The following is a 24,769-nucleotide window of genomic DNA, read 5'->3' as shown; positions in this document are numbered from 1 at the left end:
TTTATCACAGTGGTTAACATAGCCTTTCTGGCGTTATCTCAGTTACTGTGCCAAAACATTTACATTCTACATTTACCAAGTTTCGCAAATACCCCTGTAATATGCACCACAGGTGTGATCCCACCGATTCCCCTCCCTCTACCCACCCCCCCCTTTCCCACTTCTCCCTATTGTTAAGTTGTAGCTGGGTTATAGCTTTCATGTGAGAGTCCCAAATTAGTTTCATAGTAGGGCTGTATACATTGGGTATTTTTTCTTCCATTCTTGGGATACTTTACTAAGAAGAATATGTTCCAGCTCCATCCATGTAAACATGAAAGAGGTAAAGTCTCCATCTTTCTTTAAGGCTGCATAGTATTCCATGGTATACATATACCACAATTTATTAATCCATTCGTGGATCGATGGGCACTTGGGCTTTTTCCATGACTTAGCTATTATGAATTGGGCTGCAATAAACATTCTGGTACAAATATCTTTGTTATGTTGTGATTTTTGGTCTTCTGGGTATATGCCCAGCAGAGGAATTACAGGATTGAATGGCAGATCTATTTTTAGATCTCTGAGTGTTCTCCATATATCTTTCCAAAAGGAATGAATTAATTTGCATTCCCACCAGCAGTGCAGAAGTGTTCCCTTTTCTCCGCATCCATGCCAACATCTCTGGTCTTGAGATTTTGTGATATAGGCTAGTCTCATTGGAGTTAGATGATATCTCAAAGTAGTTTTGATTTGCATTTCTCTGATGATTAAAGATGATGAGCATTTTTTCATATGTCTGAAGGCCGTGCGCCTGTCTTCTTCAGAGAAGTTTCTCTTCAAATCCCTTGCCCAGCCTGCGATGGGATCCCTTGTTTTTTTCTTGCTGATGCGTTTGAGTTCTCTGTGGATTCTGGTTATTAAACCTTTGTCAGAGATATACCCTGCAAATATCTTCTCCCATTCTGAGGGCTGTCTGCTTGCTCTGCTTACTGTGTTCTTAGCTGTGCAGAAGCTTTTTAGTTTGATCAAGTCCCAGTAGTGTATTTTTGAAGCTGCTTCAATTGCCCGGGGGGTTCTCCTCATGAAATACTCACCCAGACCAATTTCTTCAAGGGTTTTCCCTGCATTCTCCTCTAGTATTTTTATAGTTTCATGTCTTAAGTTTAAATCTTTAATCCAATGAGAGTCTATCTTAGTTAATGGTGAAAGGTGTGGGTCCAATTTCAGTCTTCTGCAGGTTGCCAGCCAGTTCACCCAGCACCATTTGTTAAATAGGGAATCTTTTCCCCACTGAATGTTTTTAATTGGCTTGTCAAAAATCAAATAGCGGTAAGTAGCTGGATTCATCTCTTGGTTCTCTATTCTGTTCCAGATATCTACTTCTCTGTTTTTGTGCCAATACCATGCTGTTTTGATCACTATCGATTTGTAGTAAAGTCTGAGGTCTGGTAGTGTGATTCCTCCTGTTTTGTTTTTATTTCTGAGTAATGTCTTGGCTATTCGAGGTTTTTTCTGATTCCATATAAAACGAAGTAATGTTTTTTCAAGATCTTTAAAATATGACAGTGGAGCTTTAATAGGGAGTGCGTTGAAATTATATATTGCTTTGGGTAGTATGGACATTTTGATAATGTTGATTCTTCCTAGCCATGAGCATGGTATGTTTTTCCATTTGTTAACATTTTCAGCTATTTCTTTTCTTAGAGTTTCATAGTTCTCTTTATAGAGATCTTTCACATCTTTTGTTAGGTAAATTCCCAAATATTTCATCTTCTTTGGCGCTACTGTGAATGGGATAGAGTCCTTAACTGCTTTTTCAATTTGACTGTTGTTGGTGTATATAAAGGCTACCGATTTATGAATGTTGATTTTGTAACCTGAGACGCTGCTGTATTCCTTGATCACTTCTAGGAGTTTTGTAGTAGAGTCCCTAGTGTTTTCCAGATACACAATCATATCATCTGCGAAGAGCGAGAGTTTGATCTCTTCTGACCCTATATGGATACCCTTGATCGCCTTTTCTTCCCTAATTGCGGTGGCTAAAACTTCCATTACAATGTTGAAAAGCAATGGAGACAATGGGCAGCCTTGTCTGGTTCCTGATCTGAGTGGAAATGATTCCAATTTAACTCCATTCAATATGATATTGGCTGTGGGTTTGCTGTAGATAGCCTCTATCAGTTTAAGAAAAGTCCCTTCTAGACCAATTTTCTTGAGTGTTCTGATCATGAAGGGATGCTGGATATTATCAAAAGCTTTTTCTGCATCAATTGAGAGAATCATATGGTCTTTGTTTTTTAATTTGTTTATGTGCTGAATTACATTTATAGATTTATGTATATTGAACCAGCCTTGAGACCCTGGGATAAAACCAACTTGGTCATGATGTATAATTTGTTTGATGTGTTGCTGGATTCTGTTTGTTAGGATCTTGTTGAATATTTTTGCATCTATATTCATTAGTGATATTGGTCTATAATTTTCTTTTCTTGTTGGGTCTTTTCCTGGTTTGGGGATCAGGGTGATGTTTGCTTCATAGAACGTGTTGGGTAGTCTTCCTTCTTTTTCTACATTTTGGAACAGGTTGAGTAATATAGGTACTAATTCCTCTTTAAAGGTTTGGTAGAATTCTGACGTGAAACCATCTGGTCCCGGGCTTTTCTTTTTGGGGAGGTTTTGTATAGTTGATGCTATTTCTGAACTTGTTATGGGTCTGTTCAACATTTCCACTTGATTCTGGTTAAGTCTTGGAAGGTGGCGTGCTTCCAAGTATCGGTCTATTTCCTTCAGATTTTCATATTTCTGAGAATAAAGTTTCTTGTAATATTCATTAAGGATTTTTTGGATTTCTGATGAGTCTGTGGTTATTTCGTCTTTGTTGTTTCTGATTGATGATATTAGGGATTTTACTCTTTTTTTCCTGATTAGGTTGGCCAGAGGTTTATCTATTTTATTGACCTTTTCAAAAAACCAGCTTTTTGATTTATTGATCTGTTGTATTATTCTTTTGTTTTCAATTTCATTTAATTCTGCTCTAATTTTGGTTATTTCTTTTCTTCTACTGGGTTTGGGGTTGGAATGTTCTTCCTTTTCCAGTTGCGTGAGATATCCCATTAAGTTGTTAACTTCCTCTCTTTCCGTTCTCTTGAGGAAGGCTTGCAGTGCTATAAATTTCCCTCTTAGAACTGCCTTTGCAGTGTCCCAGAGGTTCTGATAGTTTGTGTCTTCATTGTCATTTTGTTCCAAAAAATTGGCGATTTCTTTCTTAATCTCATCTCTGACCCAGCTATCATTCAGCATAAGGTTATTTAACTTCCATGTTTTTGTATGAGTATGCAGATTCCTGTTGTTACTCAATTCAAGTTTTATTCCATGATGGTCTGAGAAGATGCATGGAATAATTTCTATTCCTTTAAATTTACTGAGGTTAGACTTGTGACCTAAAATGTGATCAATTTTGGAGTAAGTTCCGTGGGCTGATGAGAAGTATGTGTATTCAGTTTTGTTGGGATGAAATGTTCTGTAGATGTCTGCTAAATCTAAATATTGGATGGTTAGGTTTAAATCTAAGATTTCTTTGCTCAGCTTCTTTCTGGAGGATCGATCCAACACTGCCAAGGGAGTGTTGAAATCTCCAATGATTATGGAGCTGGAGGAAATCAAGTTACTCATGTCTGTTAGAGTTTCTCTTATAAATTGAGGTGCATTCTGGTTGGGTGCATAGATATTAATAATTGAGATGTCGTCATATTGAGTATTACCCTTAACAAATATGAAGTGACCATTCTTGTCCTTCCTTACTTTTGATGGTTTAAAGCCTACTGTATCTGCAAATAAAATTGCAACACCTGCTTTTTTCTGATTACCATTTGCCTGAAATATGGATGACCATCCTTTCACCCTGAGTCTGTGTTTGTCTTTTAAGTTGAGATGTGACTCTTGTATGCAACAAATATCTGGCTTGAGTTTTTGTATCCAGTCAGCTAACCTATGCCTCTTTAGAGGACAGTTTAAGCCATTCACATTGATGGAGAGTATTGATAAGTCTGGTGGAATTTTGGGTGTCGAGTTTTTCAAAGGTCCAGTGGACATTTTTAATCCTTTCGCCAGTGTGGAAGTTGGAGTTTGATCCGAAGTTTCTGGGTGATTTTACTTTTGTGGTATAGGATTGGGTTGGTCATTGTGGAGGATAGGTCTGAGAACATCCTGAAGAGCTGGTTTACTTATGGCAAATTTTTTCAACATATGAATGTCATTGAAGTATTTAATTTCTCCATCATAGATGAAACTCAGTTTAGCTGGATACAAGATCCTGGGTTGAAAGTTTTTTTGCTTTAGGAGATTAAAAGTCGATGACCAGCCTCTTCTTGCTTGAAAAGTTTCAGCAGAGAGATCTGCAGTTATTCTAATATTCTTACCTTTGTACGTTATAGTTTTCTTTCGCCGGATTGCTTTGAGAATCTTCTCTTTCATGTTAACTTTAGTGAAGCTAATTATGATATGTCTGGGAGATGGCTTATTGGGGTTGAATTGTGCTGGGGTTCTGAAGCTGTCTGCTATCTGAATTTCAGATTCTCTAGGCATGTCTGGAAAATTTTCTTTCATAATTTCATGTAGAAGGGCCTCTGTGTCCTTGGCAGCTACTTCATCAGTCTCCGAAATTCCTATAACCCTTATGTTGTTTTTTTTCGAATTATCTGAGAGCTCTCTGAGTGAGTGATCCGTTTTTGCTCTCCATTTCTCTTCCTCTTTGAGAGATTGGGAGCGTTCGAAGACTTTATCTTCAATGTCAGAAATCCTTTCTTCTGCTTGCTCCATTCTGTTACTGAGGGATTCTACTGTATTTTTCATATCTTTGAGGGCTGTAAGTTCTTGTTTCAGTGTGTCTAAGTCTTTGGTGGTTTTGTCTTTAAATTCGTTAAATTCTTGAGACAATTTTTGAATTTCTCCTCGAATTCCTAATTCCATTTTATTGATCTTGTCTGCAAACCAAATTCTGAATTCGACTTCTGACATCTCAGCCAGTTGTTTATGAATGGGATCTTCAATCACATCTGCCGTATCTTTTCTTGGGGGGGTTGATCTATTCTGGTTATTCATGTTACCAGAGTTTTTCCGCTGATTCCGCCCCATGGTTTACTCCCTTTGGTTTTTCCCCTGGGGTTTTATCGAGGGCCCGTACAGTGTTGTGGCCTGAGAAACTGGGGCCCTGTCTCGTGTGGTGGAGAAAAGTGGTTCTGTCTTGTTTTCAGCTGGTTTCTGTTCGATCCTATTGCAACTTCTACTCTGGCTTGAAGTCTCAGCTGTGTGGAAAAATCAGCAATTAAGTCACCCCGCCTGCCCACCTCTGGCCCCAGTTGGAAAAGGAGAATCAAACCTTCCTACAATTGCACACCCAGGGCACCGCCTGAAAAGTCCTCAGTCTATTAGCCCAGTTCAAAAGGTCCGAATCAACTGTCTCAATCGGCACTTGTCTCGGGTGGAAGGGTTCAAGAGGTCTCTGGGAACTGGATCACGGGGGCCTGGTGACTCCTCTGACACAGTTCACCCCAGTGCAGCGTGGAGTCAGGAGGAGCCACCCAGCAAACAGCGCAGTCTAGGAATGTTCACGTCTCCTTCCCCACTTTGCCCGTCCGTCGGACCCAGTCACTGGTATCTCTGCAGATGGCTAACCCAGTTGCCTGCTGTGAACAGACACTCCAGGGATTTGTACCTGCCTGAATCGCAAGGAAGTCTGCCAGGCCCCCGCAGACTGCCGCTATCTAGCAGGAGGAGATGGGGCCTGACATCTTTGAGTGTTTGATGCAGGTGATGGGAAGGAGGTGTTCACTCAGGCTTAGCCCCGTCCCTGATGGATGCTGCTAACAGAACAGAACAGAACAGACAACTTTGTGAGGTTCTGTCTCTGTTCCTGTCGTCGCCTACAGAAGACGGGCTGTTTTGAGTTCAAACGTCTTTGCTGCTGGAGAGTTGCGTCTGAACACCTCTCTGGGTTGGCCCCGCCCTGGAAGCTTCCCGGGTTTGTGAGCCGCGTCACCCGGTGGCCTCCTCTGGTTGCCCAGGGAGACAGGGGGTGTGGCCTCAGAATATCCAGAAGTGAGCATTCTGCCGTTAAAGAAAAAACGGCTGTTGATCTACCTCCAGGGAACTGCTGCTCTGGTGTGGGCACTCAGGCGACCCTTTTCTCCTCTGTCCCGCGCCCCAGAGTCAGCACTGAGCGGCCGCAGTTTGTGCTGGGTTCACACCCCTTAAGAGATCCCCCAAGAATCAGAACTCTTGGGGGATGGGCCCCCAGACCCCGATTGGGAGTGGGGGGGGGGAAGCTAGAGTTTCCTTCAGTTTTACGCAATACTACGGTCCGGGGAGGGCTCCTGCACTGCACCGCGGGGAAGTGCCACCAAGGCTTGATTTCCCCTCAGCAGAGTGCCCTCTCCTCGCTCACGTATCCCAGAGTCAGCGCTGACCTGACGCAGCTCAGGCACTGTGCTCTCCCCTCGAGAAATCACCCAAGGAGCCGAACTCCTGGGGGATAGGCCCTCAGACCCCGAGTGAGAGTAGGGGCTCTCAGCTCTCAGCGGGGAGGCCAGAGTCTGATTCAGTCTTGGGCCCCGTATGCCTGGGGAGGGTTGGTGCACTGCACCGCAGGGAAGTGCCGCGAGGCGTGACTCCCCCTCAGCCCGGTGCCCTCTCCTCACTCACGCGCCTCAGAGTCAATGCTGACCAGTCGCAACTCGGGGACTGTCCACTCCCCTTGAGAAATCACCCAAGGATACAAAGTCCTAGGGGACAGGCCTCCAGAACTCAGTGGGCGGGAGGGGAGCGCTGGGGATTCAGGGTTGCCGGCAAAGGATTCCCAAAGTTTTATTCAGCCCTATGTCCGGCAGGAGAACGCCACGGCACCCCAGTAGGGGAGGTAGGTCCAGTTTTTAGAAGGTCTCTCCCGTGGAGTGTACTGGGAGGGCCTTTAATTTCTGCCCGCTTGTTCAATTTTGGGGCTCTTGAGCCGGTCTTATGGGGGAGGGGGACTCCCGTCCGCTTGGTGGTGGATTTTGTACCTTTTGTTTGCGTCCTTGTGATCACAGCTTGCCTCAGCGGTGTTGATGTGCGTTCTTCAGCCTTCTCTCTTGGTGAGGCTCAAGTCCACCAGGATACTTACTAAATTCCTGTCCCTTAACTCTCCTTCTGGACGGGAGCCTTTGTTGAAAGCTGGCTTCAGTCCGCCATCTTGTCTCCAACCTGTGCCTCTTTAAAGGACAATTTAAACCATTCACATTAATTGAGATTATTGATAAGCCTTTCGAGAGTCTGGTGGACATTTTCAACCCTTTTGTGACTGTGAAGTTGAAATTTGATCAAAAATTTCTTGGTGGGCTTACTTTTGTGGTGGAGGATTACGCTGGTCTTTATGGAGGATAGGTCTGAGAATATCCTGGAGAGCTGGTTTAGTTATGGTAAATTTCTTCAACATGTGACTGTCATTGAAGTATTTAATTTCTCTATCATAAATAAAACTCAGTTTAGCTGGGTACAGGATCCTGGGTTGAAAGTTATTTTGTTTCAGGAGATTAAAATTTTATGAATATCTTCTTCTAGCCTGAAGGGTTTCAGCAGAGAGATCCACAGTTATTCTAATATTCTTGCCCTTGTAGGTGATGGTTTTCTTTCATCTGGCTGCTTTCAGAATTTTCTCCTTCATATTAACTTTAGTGAAATTGATTGTGATGTGTCTGGGGGATGTCTTATTTGGGTTGAGTTGTGCTGGAGTTCTGAAACTGTCTACTATCTGAATTTCAGAATTTCTTGGCATGTCTGGAAAGTTCTCCTTCATACTCTCGTGGAGAAGCGACTCTGTGCCTTGTGAAGCTACTTCATCACTTTTGGGGATCCCTATAAGACGAATATGGGTTTTCTTCGAATTATCCCAGATCTCTCTGAGAGAGTGATCTGTTTTTGTCCACCATTTCTCTTCCTGTTTGAGAGTTTGGGAGCGTTTGAAAGCTCTGTCTTCAATGTCAGAAATCCTTTCTTCTGCTTGCTCCATTCTGTTACTGAGGGATTCTACTGTGTTTCTCAGATCTTTGAGGGCTGCAACTTCTTGTCTCAATGTGTCAAACTCTTTGGTCATTTGGTCTTTTAATATGTTGAATTCTTGACATATCTTTTGGGTTACTGCTTGGAATTGTAATTTGATCTTATTTGCTATCCAGATTCTGAATTCGATTTCTGACATCTCAGCTATTTGTTTGTGCATGGGATCTTGTGCTGTGTCTGCCCCATTGATCCTTGGGTGAGTTGATCTACTCTGATTATTCATATTGCCAGAGTTTTTTTATTGATTTTACCTCATGATTGTTTTTCACCTGTTGCCTCTAGTCATCCTCAGAGTTGGGGTGGTGTCTCTCCAAGATTAGGCCCCAGTGGGATCACTCTATTGTTGCTGGATCTTTGTAGGGAATGACCCTGTGTAGTTCCTCTGGGGCTGCCCCAGCCAGAGGGTTCTGGTTGTGGAAGCAGCTGCTGAGTGTGACACACCCGGATCCAGCAACAGGGCAGGAGGTGGTGCACATGGTTCTGGGATGCACAGTTACTTTGGCACAGAGAGCCCAAGGCTCCAGCAGTCTCTGGCCAGGAGAAGGGCTCTGTGCAGAGGCAGGGAGGGCTCTGGAGGGCACGCAGCTACCACAGTCCTTGGCCAGACAAGTGGGCCGGTGTGGAGGCAGGGAGCGTACAGGAGGGAGGAGGCAGGATTGCCTGGCTCCCGCAGTTCCCAGTCAGGGCATGTGGAGCCCCAGCAGGTACGGGGCATGGGTCGCAGCGCAGCTCTTATGGAGGTCTGGGTGGTGCCAAGCCCAGGAGTTTGAGGTTGCTATGAGCTGTGACACCACAGCACTCTACCCAGGGCAACAGCCCAAGGCTCCAGTGTGGCAAAACCAGTCTCACTCTGCCCCTGAGGGTTAAGGCTGTAAGGCAGTTCAGTCCCTGCCTTTAGGCTGCTCAGTCACTGGGTTACTAGCTCCTGCCCGATCCTTTCTCTGTGACCCTGAGGGTGGAGCTTGCTGGGCAGTTCTCTCACAATGGCTCCCTGTGGCCCACAGCTGAACACTATTAGCTCCGTCTGGCTCAGCAGCTCAGTCTGGGGCCTTAGACAATGCCCAAATTTCTCCGCACTCCTGCTCAAGCTTTCCCCAAGGCAGTTCAACTGAGTGCCAAGTCCAAAAACACTGAAAAAATTCACAGATAAGGCCTTTCCGGTTTACAGTCTCACTGTTGCATGTAATTATGGTTGCTGGCGGGAGTAGGTCTATCGAACACACGCAACCACTTGCCAGTTTTCCACTGTTTTTGTCCTCCTCTTGGGGTCCAGAAGTCCCTTGCTGACTCCCTGAATCCTCAAAGGGATGATTATAGGCAGATCCCACCAGCCAGAGATGCCTGGAGTCTTGCAACCGACCGCCCTGTCGGTGGCCTTCAGTCCGAGGGAGTGCAGGGAGAAGGAACGAGGAAAGTTGAGAGGTCGGCGCAGGAAAGACAGTCTGACACACTACGGGTTGGAGAATGTAGCTGTGAATTTATTGGGTACACATGTTGGTATTTATACATTTTTACAGAGTTTACATAATGTAATCTTTTTGCTTACGTGCGCGGGTTATCTTTGCGTTTACAAGTGTGATTTATTATGCATTGTTATGTTTTAACGTTCCGCTTCCGGAGGGTGTTATGTTTGTTATGTTATGTTTTAACGTTCCGCTTCCGGAGGGTGGCGGTTATTAGTCAACTCTGCCCGCTTTCTCCTATCTCAGTTTCTTATTATCTTTTTAGAACAGCTTGACATCTTCTTTATGTTAATGCTTGACTAATTTTATATTTACTATTTGATCTTATTGTTATTGATAATTATAATTTTGATTTAGAGTAAATTCCTTGACAAGTATTATTTTTCCTATTGATTTTTATTATGCGTGACAATTGGTGAAACAAGATGTTCTGAACAGGACTTTATGGTGGGTGGATGTGTTTCAGTGACTTTGTAACTTATGTAGATAATTTGTATTTCATGTCCTTGGGCTTATCGTCTTAGCTCACTGGTGGGAAAACATCTTTATGTGCTCATTGTTGGTGCCACTGAGTTTAGCAGCTCACAAGGCTGTGCTCTATTTGGATTAGTAGTGCATTGTGCTCATTCTTAGGAAAGCACATATTGACAATTTATTAGAACAAACAGACTTCTGGTACAGGATGACAAACACATGAGTAGACGCCACAATCTTTAAACTTAAGCGGGTAACTGAGCATGCTAGGCAACATTTCTGATGCTGTGCATACTGGGGGCGCTGGGGGCAAAGCTCCGGGGAGCACAAACCACCTTCCCGTCGTTCTATAACGCGGACAGCACTGCCTCACTACGGCTATATGCCGTGGGTGCGGCATTTCCCCCTTTTTTGTTTTTAAACCATAGTTCAAAGACTTCTTGGCGTATAGAGTTAATAGAGGAAAACAGATACTGTATGAGACATGGTAACAACAACATAACACAAAATGACAAACAACTAATAATGGTTATGAGTACAATATACTGGATCTAGTTAAGAGGATTGAGTGTTCTAAACTCATTAGTTAAAGATTGAGCTAATGAATTAAGAGAAGTTACTGGCAAGTGAGCTTGACTTAGGGCTGTAATATCTTGTTGTAAGTCGTGTAAATCATGTGTTATATCATTGTCTTTCTAAACACCTTGTAAATGTGCTTGTACTTTGTTCCATGAGTTAGATACATTATATGGTAAAGGTGTAATGTAAATGGCTTGAAATGCTGAGTGACATTTTGTTTGTAGTTTCTGTTGTATGTACTTAATGTTTTGACCTAAAGTTAAGACTATCCTTTTTTAACACATTTAATTTAGTTTTAAGCTTATTATCTATATTAGCTTGTGTCATTAATGTTAAAGTTATATTATTGTCAAGAGTATTGACATAGTATGTTGTATGCATTTGTTGCACTAAAGCTGTAGTAGCTACAGCAAAAGTAGTGATTATAGAAATTAAAGTTGTAATGTCTAAAATTAAAGCTGTCACAAATTTTTTAGGTCTAATTAATTCATTAAGTGTTTCTAACACTTGTAATGCTGTATTATCATACTATGGATTGCTTTGTAGATTTACAGGTAATATCACATAAGAAGGTTTTTTTATAGTTAACATAACATTTACTTGTTTATCATGTTGAATATTAAAGGACGCAATACAATTAGTTATTTTTACAAGTTAAAAGATTTTAAAGGAAATACATAGTCAACTGGATCACATGTAAATTCTTTCATAAATTCTCTTTTATGAGTTTCATTTAACCTGCACAGACCATCTACAAACATTCTAAACTTTCTTGAACTTTTGCCCTGCCTTTTACTTTCTTACATAACTATTCTGTTTCAGGACAAAATTTATCACACAAGATTCTTTCTTTACACAATGTCATTCTCCTTTCTGTTTAATTTCTCTTACTCTCAAAAACTCACTTTCCACCAAACAGGATCCTAGTTTACTATGAAGTCACTTATTCACTCAGTTAAACTGATAATTAGAAGGTTTAAAAGGTAAGAATTTTATCCGTTGACAAAGATTCAGTTTGTAAAAATATTTTTCTTATTTATACAAATTACTAGTGGTAAAGGGTCAATAATAAAGGTTCTAAATCTCACCCTTGGGATTCTGCCAGTGCTGCTGTCTGGGGGCTGTAACACTTGGGAGGCAGGCCCGCCCCACGAAGGGCAGGGGGGCCCCCAGCTTCCTTCTCTGCTGGGCTTTTTCAGCTGTCTTGGAGCCAGTGGAAATGCGCCCGGTGGTTTTGTTTGCTATCGGCGAGTGTACTTTCATTTTCTTCAAGCGGCGGGTGAGATCTTGTAGTAGCTGCTGGCGCCTCCTTCTGCGTTGTCTTTTCCGAATCTGAGTTAACTACTCCTGGAATAACTTCAAAGTTTTTAGTATAATTTGAACTTTTACTAATTATAATTCCAACCGTTCCAGGTAAAAGTTGCCTTTTCATTGCAGTGGGGATTAAAGTAACACCGTCCTATTTGGATAATAAGACATTCTTTTCATTTGCTAAATTTAAACCTGCACTTTCAGGAGTGCCCCGTGAAAGGTCATGAATAGTAAATTCAGGGGCTTGAGGATTCAATGTAGATAAAGGCTGTGTGTTACAAGCTACAGCCTGCTCTCCCTTGGGGTCTGGGCTGGGAGAATGCCCCTTATCTAGTTTTTTGACTTTTGTACTTCCTGATCCTCAGAATCAGTGTCTCCCTTGTCATTCAAGGGGGTTCCATCCTTATGAAACTTTGATTTACATTCATTTTTCCAATGTCGCCCCTTTTTATAATGAGGGCATAAGCCGGGCGGTTCCCCCCTCGGCTTATTGGCATGGGACTGTTTACAGTCCTTCTGTATGTGACCTGGCTTGCCACAATTGTAGCAAGTGTCAGCAGGAGCTCTCGGCCCCTTACCTCCCTTATTGAAGGTATTTTTAATATAGGCGCTGAATTTCTGTCCTTGCATTGCTGCAGCATAGGCCATACTTTGGACTATCGCTGGTGAGGCATCCATGCATGCTTTAATATCTTTGGTTAATGCGTGCCCCATGGTACCTGCTGATTGCTCACACTTAACCGGTCAGCCTTTACCGGCGAGACTGCAGCTCCCTGGTGAGAGCCGCCCTCAACCTTGAAAAAGAAAGAAAGAGAGAGAAGATTACCTGTCCTTCAGGTCCCTGTTCGAGGCGCCACCTGCAACGGACCGCCCTCAACCTTGAAAAAGAAAGAAAGAGAGGTCAGCGCAGGAAAGACAGTCTGACACACTACGAGTTGGAGTATGTAGCTGTGAATTTATTGGGTACACATGTTAGTATTTATACATTTTTACAGAGTTTACATAATGTAATCTTTTTGCTTACGTGCGCGGGTTATCTTTACGTTTACAAGTGTGATTTATTATGCATTGTTATGTTTTAACGTTCCGCTTCCGGAGGGTGTTATGTTTGTTATGTTATGTTTTAACGTTCCGCTTCCGGAGGGTGGCGGTTATTAATCAACTCTGCCCACTTTCTCCTATCTCAGTTTCTTATTATCTTTTTAGAACAGCTTGACATCTTCTTTATGTTAATGCTTGACTAATTTTATATTTACTATTTAATCTTATTATTATTAATAATTATAATTTTGATTTAGAGTAAATTCCTTGACAAGTATTATTTTTCCTATTAATTTTTATTATGCGTGACAATTGGTGAAACAAGATGTTCTGAACAGGACTTTATGGTGAGTGGATGTGTTTCAGTGACTTTGTAACTTATGTAAATAATTTGTATTTCATGTCCTTGGGCTTATCGTCTTAACTCACTGGTGGGAAAACATCTTTATGTGCTCATTGTTAGTGCCACTGAGTTTAGCAACTCACAAGGCTGTGCTCTATCTAGATTAGTAGTACATTGTGCTCATTCTTAGGAAAGCACATATTGACAATTTATTAGAACAAACAGACTTCTGGTACAGGATGACAAACACATGAGTAGACGCCACAATCTTTAAACTTAAGCGGGTAACTGAACATGCTAGGCAACATTTCTGATGCTGTGCATACTGGGGGCGCTGAGGGCAAAGCTCCGGGAAGCACAAACCACCTTCCCGTCGTTCTATAACGCGGACAGCACTGCCTCACTACGGCTATATGCCGTGGGTGCGGCAGAGTCTTATCTCCCCAGACTCACCATGCGCAGTTGCAGGGAAGCTGTTACTCGGCCACCATCTTGCTCCACCTGGATGTATGACTTTTTTGATAAAAACTTTATGAAGAAAATTTGGGGGCAATTGCAACATTAACAAAAATAGACAAATGAGACTTAATTAAACTGAAAAGCTTCTGTACAGCTAAGGAAACAACAACCAAAGGAGATAGATAACCTACACAATGGGAAAGGATATTTGCATATTTTGAATCAGACCAAAGCTTGATAACTAGGATCTATAGCAAACTCAAATTAATCAACATGAAAAAAAGCCAACAATCCCTTATATCAATAGGCAAGAAAGATGAATAAAACCTTTTCTAAAGAAAACAGATGGGCTCAGCACCTGTAGCTTAAGTGGCTATAGTGCCCCCTACATACGCTGGAGCTGGTGGACTCAAATCCAGCCTAGGCCCACCAAACAACAATGACAACTACAACCAAAAAGTAGCTGGATGCTGTAGCAGGCACCGGTAGTCCCAGCTACTTGGGAAGCTGAGGCAAAAGAATTGCTTAAGCCCAAGAGTGTGAGGTTGCTGTGAACTGTGATTCTATGGCACTCTATCCAGGGCAACAGCTTGAGACGCAGTCTCAAAAAAAAAAAAGAAAAGAAAAGAAAGAAAACAGATGAATGGCTAACAAACATATGAAAAAATGCTCATCATCTCTAATTATTAGAGAAATGCAAATCAAAAGAGATATCATCTAACCCCAGCAAGAATGGGCACATCACAAAATCTCAAAACTGCAGATGCTGGCATGGATGTGGAGAGAAGGGAACACTTTTTTACACTGCCAATGGGACTGCAAACTAATGCAACCTTTTTGGAAAGAAGATGGAGAACTCTCAAAGAACTCAAACTAGACCTCCCATTTGATCTTGCACTCCCATTACTGGGCATCTACCCAAAAGAAAAAAATCCTTTTACCATACGGAGACTTGCACTAGACTGTTTATCATAGCTCAATTTATAATTGCCAAGATGTGGAAACAACCTAAATTCCTCCCAACCCAGGAATGGATTAACAAGCTGTGGTGTATGTTTACCATGGAATACTATTCAGCCATTAAAAAAGATGGAGACTTTACATCTTTTGTATTAACCTGGATGGAAGTGAAACACATTCTTAGTAAAGCATCACAAGAATGGAGAAACAAGAATCCTATGTACTCAATTCTGATGTGAAGACAATTAATGACCTAGTACATGGTAGGGGGCAGGGTAAGGGGAGAGGAGAGAGAGGGGAGAAGGGAGTGGGTGGGGAAAGGGAAGAACAGAGAGAGGGCAAGGGGGAGAGGGGTCACAGTGTGTGACACACCTTTTGGAGGTGGGACACAATTATAAGAGGGACTTTACCTAACAAATGCAATCAATATAACCTGGTTCCTTGTACCCTCAATGAATCCCCAACAATAAAAAGAAAAAAAGTTTTTGTTTTTGAGACAGAGTCTCACTATGTCACCCTCAGTAGAGTGCTGTGGTGTCACAACTCATGGCAACCTCAAACTCTTGGGCTTAAGAGATTCTCTTGCCTCAGTTTCTCAAGTTGCTGGGACTATAGGCACCCACCACAACGCCCGGCTATTTTTTTGTTGCAGTTGTTTAGCTGGCCCAGACTGGGTTCAAACCCGCCACCCTTGGTGTATGTGGCTGGTGCCATAACCACTGTGATAGGGTGCTGAGCCCCCCAAAAAGTTTTTATCATGGAAATGAAGTCCAAATAAATAAAATCTGTAGAAATATAACAGCTCACTTTAAAGAACTAACATTTACTGAGGATTTCTTATGTATCTCATTGACCTTAGTAATAATAAAAAATGTTTCCATAAATTGAATTTTTTTATGTTAGAAATGTAATGCTTTTTTTTTTAATTAAATCATAGCTGTGTACATTAATGTGATCATGGGGCACCATACACTGGTTTTATAGACTGTTTGACACATTTTCATCACACTGGTTAACATAGCCTTCCTGGCATTTTCTTAGTTATTGTGTTAAGACATTTACATTCTACATTTACTAAGTTTCACATGTACCCTTGTAAGATGCACCGTAGGTGTAATCCCACCAATCACCCTCCCTTCACCCATCCTCCCTCCTCCATCCCCTCCTCTCTTCCTCATATTCTTAGGTTATATTTGGGTTATAGCTTTCATATGAAAGCTATAAATTAGTTTCATAGTAGGGCTGAATTATTTTTAAATAAGTTCAATGCAATATATGGCTATAATACATATACAGAGTTATTCAACTTGTAATTTTTACCTTTCCAAAAAACTTTGCAGTTTAAACCACATCTCACTGCACTTAGATACATCTGTGACAGGGGAGAATGAGCTATCAAGGAAGAGTGTGAGTATGGTATTTTGAGTGAGTGAAGCCTGCCTCTTGCAAAGTCATAGCAAGCAGTGAGGTGGAAAGTCCCACTGAGAATTTGGTAAGGTGTCTAGCCCACTGTAACAACTGGACTTCCATTCTCTATTCATATTTGAAAATTTCCTCTGTTCCTTTAGGATTGCATGCAATAAAATGAGAAGTGGATAATAAAAAAGTCAAAGGATTTGGCTGTGACGTTGCACTGACTAAAGTGACCCATAAAGAATGAGAGTGGAAGAGTATTCTTTGACAAAACTTTTGCATGTAAAACAACATTTGAAAACTGTTTTTCTATTCTCTCTAACAGGAGAAGTTGCATATCAAAATCCATTGTAAAATGTCAAACCTTCTATCTTCCTTTTGAAAAAAAATGTTCGTTCTGAAAAATCATTTCATCAGTGGTGTTTATTCATCCACAGTTCAAGGAGCCTGCTAGGCAGCCTGACCCTTGAAGAGAAGCAGCTAGAAGACTTGGTGCCCCAGTTGTAGACATATTACACACATATATGTGTAGACACACACATTATATATTGATATACACTTATGTATAGATACAGTATACAAAATATTATGCATTCATGTATATATGCACATAGATAGATGTATAAATATCACATAAAGAAAAAGGTGGATTTTGAGGAAAGTAGCTTAATTTAAAATGGTAGACTATGAAAGAGCAAAATCAACACTAAAATATTAGGAGATAGACAGTTCGGCCATTAGTATGTTACTGATAGAGCCAATTCTCATAATCTTTAGATGTCTCTTATGAGGCATATGAGAGAAAAAGACTCTAGAAACCACAATTAGTGACACTTGTGCCTCGGGCTGATCATTTTTCTCTGAATATCCACCTTTAGGAAGGCCCAGGTTGGGGAGCTCAGAGCATTATTTTTGGAGTGAAAAGTGAAGAGGCACACGTAAGCTTCATCATTCATTACCTGTGCAACCAAAGAGAAGTCTTCACTGTCTTTTATCATCTTGCCCATGACATGATGGTTGTGTGCAGCACATGACAAAAGCTTGGTAAGAGTTAATGCTCATTTGCTTTCTTTCCGCACTCTGCTATGCTCTTTCTTCCTTTTTTCTGCCTGTTTGTATCCTTGTGATCCTTCAAGGCCCACCTCAAATTCACAAAGAACAATCTCAATGGCAATTAGAAATTTCCCCACATTCCCCGACTTTACTTTGCATAGAATTAATTACACATCGCTGGTCTCCGGAATACCTTGTTGGAGACACCACAAAGTGGTTATAGATAGTAAGGAGTTCAAGAAAGTTGGAGTTTATTAGGAAGACTCAAGTCCTGGAAAGCCTCTTCATGTGAACCACTCATAATTTTGATATGTCTGACGATTAGAGTTGGAGGAGAAAATGTGTGCATTGGACGTCTTAATAAAGATCCCTAGGAGGAATTGTAAGGCCGCCTCCTCCTCCCAGGCCCCCTAGGACTTCACTCATGTATCTCATTGTATTAAAACACCAAACAATGACTTATTCATTTTCCTATTCCTAGATCCTACCAAAGAAGCTAACACAAGTGTTCAATGTGTATTTGTTAACTGACTAAATGAAAATAGCCTACATTCTTCTCTCTGTAAAAATGTTTATAACTTTAAGCAAATGGGTTTGTCTGAAGTAGGTAACCAGAGCTTCCCTTTGTAGGTTTAGGAACTAACATGATTGCCAGCCTGACCCAATAGTCAAAAGTCTGATTTATCATAGGAAAAATTATATGCATAAAGATAGATACATGACGTCCACATAGAAACTTTCTATTTTGTGGTGGCCTTAATTTTTGTGAAATATTATCTAAACATAAAACAGTTTCAGAATCTATACCACCTTTTGCCAACTAATATATCAGCCTAATGATTTAACATATTTAGTTAACCTCAATCCCTCCTCTGTAATATTTTGTGTATTTGAAAATTCTCATGAAGATGACATATAATATCTACCGGACAATTGGATAACTAGATCTTCACAATGCAGAAAAAAATGACAATTTGATTTGAAAAAATAAGTTTGGTATTTGATGATGCCCATTGTCTGGTTCAAGATTAATAGCCAAAAAACAGAGGAGGCAGGAAGTTAAAAAAGATGGGAGGGAGAATTAGGCTACAAAGAAAGCGAGGCACTGGAAGGGTGGGAAGGAAAGGAAGGTTTGGGTTCTTCCACCGGCATTGACTCTGTATACTTGTGGTGGGTCAACAGTATGAAACAGGTTTGGTAATAAGAACTTCAGGCTATTTTTAATAATCAACTAAAAACATGAATCCCTGTATTTTTGTCAACCTATACCAAGATAGCCATCATAACAAGATTGCTAGCAATCACATTTTTAATTATTTAAGAGAAAGCACATGTTTTGAGATTCAGATATGTAAAACATGAGCTGATTTGTTGAATACATTAGGGAGTAAATTAGGCTGAGGCTGACAATTAAAGCATGTTTCTAAATGTAAGGCACACCAAGAGACTGCTGACTGGTAATTTAGCAATTAAATTCCTCGTGGAAACACTTTTATCATGTGTACAATTAGGATACTTTCATTTACAAGTGTCAGAAAACCAACTCCAACCTAAGAGATGGAATTTAATAACTTATGTAATTGAGAAATCCCACAGGTGATATTGGCTTAAGGCACAGCTGTTTTTAGGCACTTCAGTTCCCCTGAAGTCCCCTCCCCTCCCCTCCCCTCCCCTCCCCTCCCCTCCCCTCCCCTCCCCTCCCCTCTTTCTCAACTGCTCCTTCTAGCTCAACTTTGTCTCTCCTCCTCTGTACTGGCTTCATTCTTAGGCAGGATCTCTCTATATAGTAAAAACTTGGGTATCAGGAATTGGAACTTAATTCTGAAAGCTAAGAAACATTCATAGAAAGAGCACCACTTTTGATACCCCTGGCAAAAGTTTCACTGAAGATGTTGGGTCACTTGATCATCTCTAAACAAATCAAGGAGGTCTTAAGGTCATCGTGTGCTGATTGGCAGAGGGTGGATCCAATATCTCTGCTCTGATGCAAGAAGAAAACAGAATAAACTGCTCACAAACCCAGGTTCCCGTTAGACCCAGGTAAGTAGTGTTCAGCAGTGGCAGTGCTTCTCAAATTCTTATGTGTAGTGAATCAAAAAAAGGGCCTTGTTAAAAATATACATACTAAGTCAGCGAGTTAGGCGTTAGATCGGAAGCTCTAAACTTCCACAGCTCCCAGGTGATATTGCTGCTGCTACTTTGAGAAGCATCCTTTGAAACTTGCTGCTAATTAGTAAAGGACACCAGGCAGGCAAAAGCAGTAGACAACCAGATAACAATTATAGCATCCAAACAGGTATAAATGAATTCCGTTATTATAACTCAGAAACATCCTAAGGTTTGTGCTGTGTTAGGAGAGGCCCTCCAGTGGCTGTTTTGTCTGGGTTGCTTGCTAGTTAAATGGACCCTATAATCAGAGTATCACATGACCCAATACAATGGATTTTCCGGTCATTGCCAAAACTGTCAAAAACTACAATCAAGAACCTAACTTGTAGGTGGTTCCTGTGGCTCAGTGGGTAGGGTGCTGACCCAATATATGAAGGGTAGCAGGTTAGAACCTGGCCTCAGCCAAACTGCAACAAAAAATAGCAGGGCATTGTGGCAGGTCCCAGTTACTTGGGAGTCTGAGGCAAGAGAATCGCCTAAGCCCAGGAGTTGGAGGTCGCTGTGAGCTGGGACACCACGGCACTCTACCCAAGGCGATAAAGTGAGACTGTCTCTAACAAAAAAAGGAACTTGCCCTTTGCAGTGGTTCATGCCTATAATCCTAGCACACTGGGAGGTCCAGGCTGGTGTATTGCTTGAGCTTATGAGTTTAAGATCAACCTGAACAAGAATGAGACCCTGGTCTCTAAAGAAAAAAAAAAAAAAACATACTGCTTGGCATTGTGACAGGAGCCTGTAGTCCCAGCTACTTGGGAGGCTGAGGCAAGAAAATTGCTGGAGCCCAAGAGTTTGAGGTTGCTGTGAGCTATGACATCACAGCACTCTACCAAAGGTGAGGGTAACAAAGTGAAACTCTGTCTCCAAAAAATGATAAATAAATGAACCTGTCTTATAAGCCAAATGTGAAAACTTAAATCTGTTGTAGGAATCAGGGAAAAACCTGTCCCTTTTCCTTTTCCCTTGATCTGGTTCACTGAAAGATCAACTCAAAATTATGGTAGATTAATAAGAGAAAAATTTATTCCCAAATACCATGCACATAGGAAGAATCGCAAGAATGATTATTCAAAGTCCCAGTAATGGTCAGAGATCTTTATAGATGCCTTTTGGAAGGAAGGGGGGAAAGTGTGGAAAGTATTTGGTGCAGCAAGTGGTTGCTAAGCGGGATGTATAGATGGAAGGAAACAGGCTGATTTGTAGATTATCCTGAGAGACAGGTCTTATGCTTCAAATGACTTTGGGGCCAGGTCTATTAGTATGCAAAAAGGAAGTCAGCAGCCTCTTCTGATTCTTAATCATTAGGTTACTCAGGTTTTATCTACATAGAGGAGAGGCCTCTTCCAATGGTTTCTGATCGTGAATGGCCTTTAATTCAAAATACTCTTTATATCAAGGAGTCATATTTTGGGGTGAAATTTCCTTACCTCCTTCAGTGTTATTTCTTTTCATTCCAAACAAACTGAAAGTTCAGCTAATGTTGAAATGTATTTATGTTTGTCTTTGGCTTACTCCCTTTGTAAGAAAGAAAAAAAGAATTAGTCAACATAAGGGTTCTCTTGTGCGAGTATGTGGAATATGACCTGTTGGGGACTGGAAGAATTCAACCAATTCTGTACCTTTTGTCTGGGTCATTGATAACTGATTTGATTTTAAAAATTTGATTTGATTTTAAATTTCAAGTAAATATATTTATCAGGTAATTGAATGTACTAAGAAGTAAATGCATGCCTATAGAATCATAAAGCTTTGGGAAAAATACAGGAAATGACAAACAGTTGTTTCTCTAAGAATGCAACTAGGTGCTATGGGGTTAATTTAAAGTATTCATATTTTTTGTTGCTGCTTGAGTCATTATTAGCATGTATTGGTTCATTTAAAATATTAATGAGCTCTAGTACCTTGTACATCAATTAATTCAATAGATATTATTCAGAGCTAACATTATGAAGAAGAAACTGCAGGAGACAGAAGTGGTGGTGAATGGGCCCTGTCCTCATGTAGCTTACAGTCCATCTGGGCAAGCAGACAATGGATAATATAAGCTCTGGGACAAATGGGAAATATAAGCGCTGAGCAAAGAGAATTATTCTCAAGAATGCATTGACACATCTTAGTTTTCAAAATTTAAATTATTTCCAGTCTTTTTCTTGTGATGTATTTATTTGACTCTAAATCCTTCTCTAACATTAATTTTTGAAATTGGGTTGTGCATACAGGAAAGCTTAGTTATCTGTAATGAGTAATCGAAACGCATACCTTCTTAGACAGGTTTCTTCTAAAAATTATCTTGAATCTGTGAATTTCCATTTATAATCAATGAAAAGGGCACCATGTAAAGCACAACTCCTTCAGGATTTCAGGCATCGAATGGTCAATTCAAGCCACAGCATCAAAAACTTAACTGCATCTAGAACAATTAGCCATTGCTCCCATGTGCTTTAAATATCCACTCTGATGATTAATTTTAGGTGTCAATTTTGCAGGATGAATGAATACCTAGAAACATGGTAAAGCAGTAATTTAGGGTGTGCCTGTGAAGATTTTTCACAGCCGATAAGTGTATGAATCTGACTGGGCGAGGTAGAAAGTCCTGTCCTGGATGAGGGCAGACACCATCCAATCGGCTGGGGATCTGAAAAGAAAAAAAAAAAAAAGCAGATAAATGGCAAAGTGTCTGCTGTCCGTCGGAGCTGGGATGCACAATTTCTTTCCTGTCCTTGGACAACAATTCCAGGCTCCCTGACTTTTGGACCCATAACTGAATGCGAGAGGAATGTGGAATAGAATGAGGGATGTGGAACGGAATGAGGGATGTGGAATGGGATGAGGGATGTGGAAAAGAATGAGGGAAGTGGAACATAATGAGGGATACAGAAAGGAATAAGGGATGGGGAATGAAATGAGGGATGTACAAAGGAATGAAGGATGTGGAATAGGATGAGGGATGTGGAACGGAATGAGGGATTTGGAATGGGATGAGGGATTTGGAACGGGATGAAGGACGTGGCATGGAATGAGGGATGTAGAATGAAATGAGGGATGGGGAACAAACACAATGAGGGAAGTGGACCAGAATGAGGAATGTTGAATGAAATGAGGGATGTGGAACTGGATGAGAGATGAGGAAAAGGAGGAGGGATGTGGAACAGAATGAGGGATGTGGAACAGGATGTGGGATGTGGAATGGAATGAGAGAAGTGAAACAGAAGATGTGGAACAGGATGAGGGATGTGGATTGGAGTGAGGAGTGTGGAAGAGGATAAGGGATGTGGAACGACATGAAGGATGTGGAAAAGAATGAGTGATGTGGAAAAGGTATAGGGAAGTAGAACAGGAAGATGGATGTGGAAAGGAATGAGAGATATGGAACAGAATGAGCAAATGTAGAACAGGATGAGGGATGTGAAACAGAATGAGGGATGTAGTAAGGATGGAGGACAAAAAAAGGAAGAGGGATGTGGAACAGGATTAGGAAAGTGGACCACAATGAGAGATGTTGAACAGAATGAGAGAAGTGGAAAGAAAGCAGGATGTAGAACAAGAAGAAGGATGTGGAACTGGATGAGGAATGTGGAACCGGATGAGGAATGTGGAACAGGATGGGGGATATGGCACACAGTGAGGGCTGCAGGACAGAATGAGTGTTGTGGAGCAGAATGAGGAGTGGGGACCAGAATGAGGGATGTGAAACAGGATCAGGGACATGAAATAAAATGAGGGATGTGGAATAGAATGAGGGAGGTAGAACAGAATGAGGGATGTGGAAAAGAATGATGGATGTGGAACAGAATAAGTTGATATGGAATAGATGAGGGATGTGGAATAGAATGAGGGATGTGTATCAGGATGACGAATGTGGAACAGGATGAGGGATGTGGAAAGGAATGAGGGTTGTGGACCAAAATGAGTGATATGGAACAGAATGATGGATATGGAATATAGAGAGGAACATGATACAGAATGAGGGATGTGCAACAGGATGAGGGATGTGGAACAAGATGAGGGATGTGAAACGGAATGATGGACGTGGAACAGAATTAGGCATGTGGGACAGGATAATACACGTTAAACATAATGAGGCATGTGGAAAGGAATGAAGGATGTGGAACAAAATGAAGGATATGAAATGGAATCAGAGATGTGGAATGGAATGAGGGATGTGAAAGAGAATGAGGAAAGCGGAATGGAATGAGGGATGTGTAACAATATGAGCAATGTGGAACAGAATGAAGGATTTGGAAAGTAATGAAAGATGAGGAACAGAGTGAAGTATTTGGAACAGAATGTGTGATGTGTAATAGAAGGAAGATTGTGGAAAAGAATGAGGGTTGTGGAACTGGATGAGAGATGTGGAACAGGATTATGGAAGTGGGACAGGATGACGGGTGTTGAACCGGATGAGGGATTTGAAACAGAGTGAGGGATGTGGAGCAGAATGAAGGTAGTGGACCAGAATGAAGGATATTGAATAGATGTGGGATATGGAACAGGATGAGGGAAGTGGAACAGGACGAGGGTTGAGAAGTGGGATGAGGAATGTGGATCAGGATGAGGGATGTGGGACAGAATGAGGCAGGTAGAACAGAATTAGGGGTGTGGAACGTAATAACGGGTGTTGAACGGAACAGGGATGTAGAACAGAATGTAGCTAGTGGAATAAAATGAGGGACATGAAATAGAATGATGGATGTGAAACAGGATGAGGGATGTGGAACCAGGAGAGGGATGGGGGACGGAATGAGGGATGCGGAAAGGAATGAAGGATGTTGAACTTAATGAGCAATGTGGAAGGGAATGAGGGATGTAGAACGGGATGAGGGGTGTGGAATGGGATGCAGGATGGGGAAGAGAATGATGGATGTGCAATTGAACGAGGGATGCAGAATAGAATGAAGGATATGGAATAGAATGGGGGATTTCAAACAGATTGAGGGATGTGGAATAGAATGAGGGATGTGCAACAGAGTGAGGGATGTGGACCAGGATGAGGGATGTGGAACAGAATGTGGCATGTGGAAAAGGATGAGGGATTTGGAAAAGAGGAGGGATGTGGAATGTGGAATGGAATTTGGGATGTGGAAAATATCAGGGATGTGGAACACAAAGAGGGATTTGGAACAGAATGTGCAATGTGGAATAGAATGACAGATGTGGATGAAAATGAGGTATGTGGAAAAGGATGGGAGTTTTGGAACAGGATGATGAATGTGAAACCCAATGATGGATGTGGAACAGAATGAGGGATGTGAAATAGGATGAGGGATGGGGAAGAGGACGAGGGTTGTGAAACAGGATTAGGGATGTGGAACAGGATGTGGGATGTGGGTCAGGATGAGGGCTGGAATACATTATTAGGGTCAATGAACATTATGGGGCATGTGGAACAGGATGAGGGTTGTGGAACAGAAACAGATGTTGAACAGAATGAGAA

Source organism: Nycticebus coucang, chromosome 9 (genome assembly GCF_027406575.1).
Source record: "Nycticebus coucang isolate mNycCou1 chromosome 9, mNycCou1.pri, whole genome shotgun sequence".
Classification (NCBI taxonomy): Eukaryota; Metazoa; Chordata; class Mammalia; order Primates; family Lorisidae; genus Nycticebus; species Nycticebus coucang.
This window is presented reverse-complemented; position numbering follows the sequence as displayed.